This window comes from Rhinoraja longicauda, chromosome 6 (genome assembly GCF_053455715.1).
Source record: "Rhinoraja longicauda isolate Sanriku21f chromosome 6, sRhiLon1.1, whole genome shotgun sequence".
Lineage (NCBI taxonomy): Eukaryota > Metazoa > Chordata > Chondrichthyes > Rajiformes > Arhynchobatidae > Rhinoraja > Rhinoraja longicauda.
In genome coordinates, this window is record NC_135958.1 from 23,131,210 (window position 1) to 23,144,378 (window position 13,169).

The window sequence follows — 13,169 nt, forward strand, 5'->3', positions numbered from 1 at the left end:
ATAATTGTCCTTCATACCTCCTCCTGATTACTCATTCCATGTACTCACCACCCACCGCCTTATGCGATAGGTTAGAAAGTGAGGATATTTTTCCTGTATTATGTATGTCTAAGACTATAGGTTAAGGCTATAGGTTTAAGGACAGAGGCAGGCTGTATTGATGGGATTTGAGAGGCAATTTTTTCACACAGAGAATGCTGGAATTTGAAACAGCTACCAATGGCCTATTTCCGTTATCCTTTTTATTTTTTTGCATCTCTTTCATTCATCGTTCTATATCTCTCTACATCACCATCTCTTTCATTCATCGTTCTATATCTCTCTACATCACCATCTCTTTCATTCATCGTTCTATATCTCTCTACATCACCATCTCTTTCATTCATTGTTCTATATCTCTCTACATCACCATCTCTTTCCCTTGTTTCCCTTTCCTGTGACTTTCAGTCTGAGGAAGGGTCTCAACCCGAAACATCACCCATTCCTTCTCTCCAGAGATGCTGCCTTTCCCGCTGAGTTACTCCAACTTTTTGTGTCTATCTTTGGTTCAAAACCGGCATCTGCAGTTCCTTCCTACACATCTGAAATATCAAGTCAAGTCAAGTTGAGCACAAGTACGGTGGGGGACAGGCACAATGAAAATCGTTCTTGAGCAGACTCATGCAGGTTTGTAGGTTAATTGGCCTCTGTAAATTGCCCTTCATGTGTAGGGAGTGGATGATTACCTGAGATTACCTGTAAATAGGGTTGAGCAGACTCAGACAACACATAAAAACATAAATTAAACAGTTTCAACCTAAGATTTTGTTAGACAAGAAAGGAAACAAATCTATGCAAAAAAGAGACCCGAGTGCAAGACGCAATTAGGAGAAAAAGTCCATAGTAGACGATGGACTGTGAAATTTTGATCCTATCTCAAAAAAATGATCACGACAGACCGCCTCTTACACTACTACATAGTATGTAATAGAGTAAGAAAAGGTCCAGAGTGTTCCATTTTTGAGGAAGGATTGGGTTGTGCGGGTCAGTTCAAGAACCTGATGGTTGTAGGAAACTCGCAGTGAGAAGAGGGCACGGCCCGGATGGTGGAGATCCTTGGTGACAGATGACACCGCCTCCTTGCAACCCTTGCACTTGTTTTTTCCTGCACTTTCTCTGTACCTGCAACACAGTATTCTGGACTCCGTTTATCTTCTCTATTGCACTACCAGATGTGGTCATGTATGGTAGGGTCGGCCTGGGTAGCAGGCAAAACCATGTTTTTCGCAGAAGATAGACACAAAAAGCTGGAGTAACTCAGCGGATCATTTAGCTTCTCTGGAGAAAAGCAATAGGTGGTATAAGAAAATAACTGCAGATGCTGGTACAAATCGATTTAATAAGAAAATATTAGGATCGGTCTGAAGAAGGGTCTCGACCCGAAACGTCACCCATTCCTTCTTTCCCGAGATGCTGCCTGACCTGCTGAGTTACTCCAGCATTTTGTGAATAAAGCAATAGGTGGTATGTTGGATTGGAACCCTTCTTCAGATTGGTAGTCAGGGGAAAGGGAAATGAGAGATATAGATGGTGATATAGAGAGATATAGAACAAATGAATGAAAGATATGCAAAAACGTAACAATATGATATGATACGATAAAACTTTATTCATCCCCGGAGGGAAACAGGCCATTATCAGCTGTGGGCTAGGTGAAAACGAGTTGCAGACAATGAGACTCAACAGGTATCTTCCCAGAATCCTCTTGAATCTTGTGGTGTGTGCTATCAAGTTTGTGTATCATCTGCCCAACGGGAGTAGGGGGAAGAAGACATGACCGGGTTGGGACAAGACTTTGAAAACGTTTGCTGCTTTTCCGAGGAAGTGTGAAGTGTAGGTGTAGGTGTAGATTTACTGTAGTTTCATTTAGAGATACAGCGCAGAAACAGGCCCTTCGGCCCACCGAGTTCGCATTAACCAGTGATCCCATCACATTAACACTATCCTACACACACTAGGGCCTAGTTACACTTACACCAAGCCAATTAACCTACAATTAGGTTAACCTGTAAACAGTCTTTGGAGTGTGGGAGGAAACCAAAGATCTCAGAGAAAACCCAAGGGGTCATGGGGAGAACGTACAAACTCCGTACAGACAGCACCCGTAGTCGGGATCGAAACCGGATCTCTGGAGCTGCAAGCCCGGTAAGGCAGCAACTCTACCGCTGCAAGCCCGGTAAGGCAGCAACTCTACCGATGAAGGAACATGCCAGCAAGGCATTTGAAGCCACTTAAACCAACAATGAGGTGGATCAGACCTGAAGGACCATAGGTCCTCTCGAGCTCCTCATTCGTAACACATCAACAGCAAATTACAGCTCTGAATATGCAGCAAATGACTGTGACATTTTACGTTAAATGTAGAAGAGTGTCAATATGAAATTATTAATCCAAGGAAGATAACAGCTTGTTAGGTGAAAGATAATGAATTAAATTATTTAAATAAATTATCTAATTAAAAACCGCAGCAGAATACACCAGCTGTAATTAAATTTACACGTACAATCCAATTATTTGGCAAGCAGTTCACCAACAGAGAAACAAAACTTCCTGAGGTGACATTTAAGATTTTGAAGATTATTGATGTTGATTTGGGGCACAGGAAATATATTCATCAGTGAAGCAATTACAGTCAACAATGACCTTGAAGAAATAGGTGGCGCAGTGCAGACCTTACAGCACCAGAGACCCAGGTTCGATCCTGACCTCGGGGATCTTAGTGGACGTTCTTTGCACTTTCGCCCTCTGACCGCATGGGTTTCCTCCGGGTACTTCGGTTTCCTCCACATCCTAAGGACGTGCAGGTTTTTTAGGTTAATCAGCCTCTCAAAATTGCCCCTAGTGTGCAGGGAGTGGTTAAGAAAGTGGGATAACATAGAACTCTTGTGAACGGGTATTGTTGGTCGGTGTGGACTCAGTGGGCCGAAGGGCCTGTTTCCATGCTATATCTCTAAACTAAACTAATGGAAGAAGGTCCGACACACTCAGATTAAGTGAGGGACTGATACAGTAGCAGAGTTGCACTGTGTAATTTTGAACGTTCGTGTAGTTTAGAGATAAGCATTGAAGAAGGCCCTTCGGCCCACCGAGTCCACACTGACCATCGATCACCCATTCACACTAGTTCGATATTATCCTACTTTCTCATCCACTCCCCACACTCCAGGGGCAGTTTATGGAGGGCCAATCGACCTACAAACCCGCACGTCTTTGGGATATGGGAGGAAACCATAGCACCCGGAGAAAACCCACACAGCCACAGTAGGAACATGCAAACTCCATACAGACAGCACCCGAGGCCAGGATCGAGCCCGGGTCTCTGGCGGTGTGAGGCAGAGGCTCTACCCTCTGCGCAAAGGTGCCGCCTAATTGATTAATAGTTAACCCAGACTTAAATCGCCTGTTGAAATTACCCCATGATGCAAGCAGTCTGGATAAGAATGTGCAGGGAATGGAGGGATATGGATCACATGCAGGCAGAGGAGATTTGTTTAACTTGGCATTATGTTGGTGCGGACATTGTGGGCTGAAGGGCCCGTTCTTGTGCTGTACTGTTCTACGTTCAATGATGTATGCACTCTCTAAGAAGGGGCCAGCTGAGTTTTTATATCGCTGTCACTGACACTATTTTATTCCAGACCTATTTATTTAATTGGATTTAAATTTGTTAGGATCCGATTTAATCTTTTCAAAGCAATAATCCAGGCCTCTACACACCAAGCCAGTAATATAATTCATGATATTACTTTTCCCCTGCACTGATGTTCCATTGTAACTTTCCTATTTTGCTTGCATAACTTACCAAGTCATTTAATGCACCACATATGGATTTAATATAGAGTGAGCTATGCATGGAACCTGAGAGATCCCTGCAGAAAATCTGTGCAAATTTCTCTTTGTTTCTGAATGACAACACTCGATCATATCTCAACGCCTAATTCCTTTCACCCAAAGGCAAACAGAAATCAAATATTCTGAAACATGTCAGTAACCCTTAGAATTACAATTAAGAGGGGAAAAAAAACATTGAGCAATTCAGTCAGATTGATTCAGGAAAGGAAGGCAATGGGATTTAGGAGTGAAAGGGACTATTGTGTGCCTGGACTACATTATTAACTAAATGATTGATGCAGGACAGAGAGAAGGAAAAAAAAACCACACCGTGGATCATTGGTATTTACATCAGCTTGGGAGAATAAGAAAGCAAGATGTGTTTACTCCTGTCGTTGACTTCTGTTGAAGAAATATGAGTTCTGTGCAATAAAAGTCAAACCATGCCTAAACTGTGTTCAACCATGTTTGTCTTAAAGTGTGACAAATGACAAGATGCCAAACCTAGTTTTTATTTAACTTACTATATCACGCGGATAGGTATTGGCAATAGAGTCAGCATTTTATTGCGAATTGCCCGAGGTGGCACGGTCTCCCACAGCGTCAGAGACCCTGGTTCGATCCTGATCTCAGGTACTGGCGATGTGGAGTTTGCACGTTCTCCCTGAGACCGCGTGAGTTTCCTCTGGCTGCCCCATTTTTCATAAGTTCATAAATTATAGGAGCAGAATTAGGCCATTCGGCCCATCAGGTCTACTCCGTCATTCAACCATGGCCGATCCATCTTTCCCTCTCAACCTCATTCTCCTCGCCATAACCCCTGACACCCGTACTAATCAAGAATCTGCCAATCTTCTCCTTAAAAATATCTATTGAATTGGCCTCCACTGCCGCCTTTGGCAATGAATCCCACAGATTCACCACCCTCCGACGAAATAAATTCCTCCTCATCTTTTTAAAGGTACTTCCTTTTATTCTGAGGCTATGGCCTCTGGTCCTGGACTCTGCCATTAGTGGAAAAATCCTCTTCTTATCCTCTCTATCCAGGACTTTCACTATTCGGTAAGTTTCAATGAGGTCCACCCTCATCCTTCTAAAATCCTTGCAGTTTTCTCCCACAATGCAAAGATATGCCAGTCAGCAGGCTAACTGGCCACTGTAAAAATTGCCCCCAGCATGCAGTTTAGTTCAGTTTTGTTGAGAGATACAGGATGGAAACAGGCCCTTCAGCCCATCGATTCCACGCTGACAATCAATTTTCCGTTCATATTAGTTCTATGGTATCCCACTTTTGCATCCACTCCCTACATATCAGGGGCAGTTTACAGAAGCCAATTAACCTACAAACCTGCACGTTTTTTTGAATGTGGGAGGAATCCGGAGCACCCAGAGGAAACCCACGCGGTCACAGGGAGAACGGGCAAACTCTGTACGGACAGCACCCGTGGTCAGGATCAAACCCAGTCTCTGGCACTGTAAGGCAGCAAATCTAGCACTGCGCGACTGTGTCACCCTATGCATGATTACAATCAAGCTGTCCACAGTCTACAGTTACAGAATAAAGAGAATAATATTTAGTACAAGATAAAGCCCAATTAAGTTTGATTAAAGATGGTCCGAGGGTCACCAATGAGGTAGATGGGAGGTCAATATCACTCTCTCGTTGTTCATAGGGTAGTTCAGTTGCCTGATAACAGCTGGAAAGAAACTGTCCCTGAATTTGGAGGTTGTGGATTTTCACACTTTGGTATCTCTTGATTGATGCGAGAGGGGAGAAGAGGGAGTGACCGGGGCGAGACTGTTCTTGATTATGCTGGTGGCCTTGACAGGAATTTTAGCAAAGTTTTATACATTTAGGAAAGATAAATTATGAACAATCTATCAGAGTTCTTTGAGTGTCTCTCTCCACAGATGCTGCCTGACCCGCTGAGTGTTTCCAGCACTTTCTGTTTTTATTGCGGACTTCCAGCATCTGCAGCCTTTCGATTGTCACTTACATACGGCGCCTTTCACCTGACTGAGTGCCATCGACATACCTTGTCAGCCTAGCCTTTGTTCTAATTCACTGAGAGGCAACGGTTTGTGTTTGGCAGTCTGCCACGGGGTTATGTTAAATAAACAAATGACAGGACTGAAGTTTAGCAGCCTGTTGTTAATAGGACGGTGATTCAGCCTATTGCTAAAGATCCAAAGCAAGACTTGAGCTGGCATGCAGCAAGCAGCCGAGGTAGGTAGGAGAAACGCCCGCCGAGACTGTAAAATCAAATCAAATCCAAAGTCAATAAATCCTTTCAATTTCCACACAATCCAGGGAGATGGGATTTAGAGATTCAGAGACCTGCTTGACAATGGGATTTTTTTCTGGCAAGGTTTCATGACTATATTTATGGACAGAGCACATGATGCATTGATTCTGCTACAGGTGGAAACAGATCTTCCCAAAGAGCAGGTATAACAGGCCTTGTCTTTTTAACATGAGCACCAAATGCTTCAATGGTTCAATGGTGCTCTATTTGTCACAAGGGCAACTGCACAGTGAAAGGTTTTTTGCATATGTTATGCCTGTGGGCGCCATCATGTTTTGGCGCAGTCATGTTTTGGCGCCATTTCCACTGTCCAAAGTCTGGTCACCCGTGCTGGAGTGGTTCCTGTGAACCGACGCCCCTCTCCTCTCCTCAACCGGCCAACTTTATTTCCCGGGGATGCCTCCTTCAGCAGACCTTGATGGTGCTGGACGCATTACCCTGGTTCATCCTCCTGCAGGCCCTTGCTCCTTGCTTCCGATGTCTCCAGCTCCCTCCTGGTCATGTCGACTGACGAGCCTTTGGGCGGGTGCGGGTTCAGGCAGGAGAATGGCAGAGTGGACTTGACGGGCCGAATGGCCTAATTCTACTCCTATCACTTATGACGTTATGACGTGACTTCGGGTCTTCCAGGCGGGCACCTTGGGAAAGCTCCGTGAAGGCACGGGACAGCACCGTGTGAAGGGACCGCAGGGATCGTCGGAGGTGAATGGTGCGAGCAAGTTCACAGGACTTGAGGCCGCCTCCCAAGGCGAGCTGTGGCCATACCCCAACCGGCTGGCTCGCCCGGCGGCGGACGCTGGACAAAAGGCCAAGGGGTCAGAAGAACCAGGTGGGGTCTTACCTTCTGCACCTTCAAGGTCGGATGCGGCAGGTGCCCCTCGGGGAACAAGGGCTGAAGTTCGCAGGACAATGGAATGAGTACGACAGCTGCAATGGGCCTTTGTGGCCAGCTGTAGCTAGGACTGTAACATGGCGTCAAAATGGCAATTCTTGCGTATAGAGTCAGTGGGCTGTTCTGTGCATTCTGTTCTAACCGGGGGATTGTTCTTATGCATGGTGTCAGTCTTGCTGATCTGCATGCAAAAAAGGTATTCCACTGTATCAGAGTACATCTGATAATAAAGAAACCATGAAACCTTTGAACCACAGTGGTACGGCTGATAGAGCAGCTGCCTCACAGCTCCAAAGACCTTTCCTGGTCATTGCCTCTTCTCCCCGCTCCCCTGGAACAGAAGGTTCAGGAGCTTGAAAGCACGTGCCTCTAATCTCTGGAACAACTTCTTCCCCTCTGTTATCAGGCTTCTGAATATTCGCAACCTTCCGTAAGCTAGGATATTATCCAATTCACCTCTATCTCATTGCGGACATTGTTCTTTGTCTGGACCCGGTGCACCACAATGCTGAGAATTATATTCTACAACCCATATCTTCCCCTTTGCTCTACCTTTTGTACGATCTTAATTTGATTGTATTTATGTATAGTATCATCTGATTTGATTGAATCGAATGCAAAATAAAGCTTTTCACTCTACCTCAGTACACGTGACAATAATAAGCCTAAATCTAAACCCAGCGTCAATCTGGAGCTCGGGTGATGTCTGTGTGGAGTTTGCATGTCCTCTCTGTGACAGTGTGGGTTTCCTCCCACATTCCCAGGGCTGTAAAAAAAATACATAAAGTGTCGGAGTAACTCAGCGGGCCAGGCAGTTTCGCTGGAGAACATGGATCAGCAGCCTGAAGAATAGTCCCGACCTGCAAGATCACCTATCTATGTTCTCCAGGGATGCTGCTTGAACCATTGAGTTATTCTAGCACTTTGTGTCTTTTTTTATAAACCAGCACCTGCAGTTCCTTGTTTCTCTCAAGGGCAGTAGGTCGGTAGGTTAATTGGCCACTGTAAATTGATTTTGGTATAGGTTTATTATTGTCATGTGTATCGAGGTACAGTGAAAAGCTTTGTTTGCTTGCTATCCAGTTCAATCATGCTGTACTAGAGTACAATCAAGGACAACAGGTAGTGCAAAGAGAAGCATACCAGAGTGCAGAATCTAGTGTGGTAATGTTTAAGTTACAGGAAATGTGCAGGGAACCACAATGGTGTGTGGGTGAGTGATTGAATCTGGGGTAAATTAATTACAATATGAGTTTATATATTAAAAAATTGGGATTCATGTAAGATTTTTCAAAATGGCGGTTTAGCGTGGACTCAGTGGGAGGTTTTTCTGTGCTGTTTCCTTTTCTAACTACTATAGTTATTATGTGTACTTCATTACAGGGAGGATGTGGAGGTTTCGGAGAGGATGCAGAAGAGGTTTACCAGAATGCTGCCTGGACTAAAGGGTTTAGGTGTAAGGATAGGTTGGACAAAGTAGGATTGTTTTCTCTGGAATGTCAGAGGCTAGAGGGAGACCTGATAGAAGGATATAAAATTATGAGATGCATAATTAGGTTAGACAATCTGAATCTTTTTCACAGTTTTTTACACAGAGAGTGGTGGGTGCCTGGAACGTGATGCTTGGGGTGTTGATGGAGGCAGTTACGATACTGATGTTAAAAAGGCTATTAGATAGGCACATGGATATGCAGAAAATGGATGGATAGTACGTGCCTTCCAAGTATGTACACATTCAAGGAAGGCACATTCCTTGCACGTGTACATACTTGGCCGATATACTTATTCATTCGACATGGACAATGTGCAGAGTTAGGAGACTAGTTTGAGTTGGCATCATGTTGGGCATGGGAATTGTGGACCTGAAGGGCCTGTTTCTGAGCTGTACTGTTCTGCTTTCTTCACAATCACAATCAATCCCAATAATATTTTATTAGCCAAGTATGTTTTGCAACATACGAGGAACTTCATTTGCCATACAGTCATAACAATAATAAATAACAGGACACACAAAATACATTTTAACATGAACATCCACCACAGTGATTCCTCCGCGTCCTCACTGTGATGGAAGGCGAAAAAAAGTTAAATCTCTCCCTTCTTTGTCCTCCAGCGGTCGGGGGCCTCTGTTGATGGGACGATCTTGACTGGCTGTGGGCCTCCCTCGTCAGGACGATCAAGCTCCTGCATCGGTGGGGGGGGGGGGGGGGGGGGAATCTCACCCCCCCCCGCGTGGGCGATCTACCCCGGATTGGGGCTTGTCGAACCTAGCGCAGGTTTGGATCTCCCGACCGGTCTCAACCCGAGACTGCGAGCTCCTTGATGTTAAATCCGCAGGGCGCGTTGGAGCGTCGATCCCAAGCGAGGAATCGCACGCTCAGATGTTAAGTCCACGCCCCGCGGGAGCTCAACGTCAGTCCCAGGCAAGGCCTCCAGCTCCGTGATGTTAGACCGCAGAGCGACCGGAGATACCATCCGGAAAACAATCGCATCTCTGGCAATACTAATATCAATATCAAAGGACGCATAGTGTTGGAGAAACTCAGCGGATCTGTCAGCATCTCTGGTGAAAAAGGATAGGCGATGTTTCGGGTCACGACCCTTCTTCACTCTGAAGAGGGATCCTGACCTGAAACGTCACCTCTCAATGTTCTCCAGGGATGCTGCCTGACTTGCTGTTATCCCAGCATTTTGTATCTTTTTTTTGTAAGCGAGGTATGGAAGTGTGAAAATGCAAAACTCCAGTTTCTTCTCAGCGGTTATCAAGCAACTGAACCGTCCTATCAACAACTAGAGAGAGTCCTGAGCTACTAACTACCTCATTGGAGACCCTCGGACTATTTTTGATCGGACTTTATTGGAGTTTATCTTGCACTAAACGTTATTCACGCTATTCCCTTTGTCCTGTATCTGTACACTGTGGTTGGCTCGACTGCAATCATGTATAGTCTTTCCGTTGACAGGTTGGCATGCAACAAAAACTTTTCACTGTTCCTCAGTACACGTGACAATAAACAAAACTCAAACAGTCCATGTGCAGGCAAATGGGGTTAGTATGGATGGGCATAAAGGTTGGCATGGGTGTGATGGGCGTAAAGGCCTGTTAATGTACTGTAGAGCTCTATGAACCCACGACTGCCCATCTACAAGGCACAATGAGAGTCTGGCATTTGTGCATCTTCATCAATCCAGTCTCCAGTGTGTTTCTCTGCACATGTGAGAACAGTGTGTTTCTCTGCACATCAGAGACTAAATCTGCGAATGTCCAGGCCTCTGAATGATTTATTCTTCTCCTAGAACTAGCAGGCTCTGGGTCCGTGCAATTTAATTTCCTCAGTCTCTCTCCTCGCACCTTATCGCCTCTAATCAGACCCTCGATCTGTGCTCTTTCGTTGGATTCGATTGGGCTGTGAGACGTGGCTTCTTAGAGCAGTCAGTCATAAATTAAACCTGCGGAGGGACTGACGCATGCTGGAAGGGACGTGACGCCTGGAACGACGCTGTACAACACGAACACCCTGTTTTTGTCATACTTTTAAAGGATATTTAAGACCTGGAAAATGCCGCTTTTGAATACACAGAGTCATAGAGTGTGGAAACAGGCCCTTTGGCCCACCTTGCCCACACCGATCAACATGCCCATACCTCCTAACTATCCTATCCATGTACCGGTCTAAATGTTTCTTAAATGTTGTGATAGTATCTGCCTCAAGCACCTCCACCGATAGCTTGTTCCATTCACCCACCACGCTTTGTGTAGAAAGGTTGCCCCTCAGATTCCCATTCATTATCTCGCCCCTCACCTTAAACCTATGATTTCGATTCCCGATTCCTCTACTCGGGGAGCAAAAGACTTTGTGTGCGTATCCAATTTATTCCTCTCATGATCTTGTACACCTCGAAAAGATCACCCTGTATCGCCCTGCATTCCAAAGAATAAAGTCTCAGCCTCTCCCTATAGCTCAGGCCCTCGAGTACTGGCAACATCTTCGTAAATCTTTTCTGCATCCTCTCCAGCTTAACAATGTCTTTCCTATATTAGGCTCACAAAAAGTAAACACAATACTTTAAATGTGGCCTCACCAATGTCTTGTACAAATGTAACATGACCTCCCGACCTGTACACTGAATACTCTGACTGGTGAATTTCCTGCAGCAAGGTGACCAAAACTGAACACAATGCTCTGAATGTGGACTCTCCAATATCTTGTACAACTGTAGTAAGACCTCCCAAAGTCTATACTCAATACTCTGATGAATTCAAGTCCAAATTCTTGCCAATCCCTCCGTTCCTTCTGTAGTTTGAAACCCATCAAAGTGTCCATTGCGATTTATTCATTCTCTCCACTTTTTCTGATGACTGATTCCACGATTCCAGCAGCTGCTGTCTCTTGTGTCTCAATTTTAGCGCTCCACTGCGGAATCTCCTCAAGGTACTGTATGCCGTCTTTGAAGAAGAATTTCTTCTCCTGTCCACCGCTGCACCACCGTGCCGCCCTTTAGTTTCGTTTATTGTCACGTCCACCGAGGTGCAGTGCAAAGCTTTTTTGTCGTGTGCTATTCAGTCAGCGGAAAGACTATACATGATAACAATCAAGCCATCCACAGTGTACCGATACAGGATAAAGGGAATAACGTTCAGTGCAACCTAAAGTCCAGTAATGTACGATTAAAGATAGTCCGAGGGTCTCCAATGAGGTAGATGGTAGGTCAGGACCACTCTCTAGTTGCTGATAGGATGGTTCAGTTGCTCGATAACAGCTGGGAAGAAACTGTCCCTGAATCTGGAGGTGTGCATTTTCACATTTCTGTGCCTCTTGCCTGATGTCCTTCCATTTTGGCTTTTGATTTTCTCATTGTTTTAACTAAGATGAGAACATAGTCTCATGTGGGAGATGCAGAGAGAAGATCCGAAACAAAAGGTGAATCTGGGTTTGCTTTTGTTTGCAGTCAGGGTTAGTGTGGAGGATAGACACAGCATGCTGGTGTAAATCAACGGGTCAGTCAGCATCCCCTGGAGAAAACGATGGGTGACATTTCAGGTCGGAATCCTTCTTCAGACTGCAGAAGAAGGGTTCTGGCCCAAAACATCGCCGATCGTTTTCTCCAGTAAACAATCCTTTTCCCAAGGGTGGAAATGTCCAACACTAGAGGGCATAGCTATAAGGTGAGCAGGGACAAGTTTAATGGAGGTGTGCGACGCAAGTTTTTTACACAGAGAGTGGTGGGGGCCCAGAACGCATTGCCCGGGGTGGTGGCGGAGGCAGATACGATGGTGGCATTTATGAGGCTTTTACATAGGCTTTTACATGGCAGTGCAGGAAATAGAGGGATATAGACCGTGTCCAGGTAGATGGGATCAGTTTAACGGCATCATGTTAAAACTGGTCAATTCTACTGGTGGCCTTGCCGAGGTGGTGTAGTGTGTAGTGTAGTCAATGGAAGGGAGGATGGTTCGTGTGATGGTCTGGGCTGGGTCCGCAATTCGCTGCAATTTCTTGTGGTTCTGGAAGGAGCTGTTACCAAACCATGTTGTGATGCATCCCGATAAAATGCTTTCTACGGCACATCTATAGAAGTTGGTGAGAGTTGTTGGGGACATGCCAAACTTCCCAAGCCTTCTAAATAAGAAGAGGTGTTGGTGCACTTTCTTGGCCATTGCTACGATATGGTTGGTCGAGGGCAAGTTGCTGGTGATATTTACTCCTAGGAAGCTGAAGCTTTGAACCATCTCTACTTCAGGGACAGCCATGTAAACCGAGGTATGCTTCGCTTCCTCAACCACCATGTTCAGATACAACTACATCTAGCAGGTTGTTGAACCTCTACAGGTGTCAGAGGTTATGGGTAGAGAGCAGGGGAATGGGGTTAGGAGGGAGACATGACATTATGACCCGCACAATCCTAATCCTATCTCGACAACAGAACACTACGGATTCTAGGCTTAGAAACACTTGTATACACTGGAATTTAGAAGGATGAGAGGAGATCTTATCGAAACGTATAAGATTATTAAGGGGTTGGACAAGTTAGAGGCAGGAAACATGTTCCCAATGTTGGGGGTGTCCAGAACAAGGGGCCACAGTTTAAGAATAAGGGGT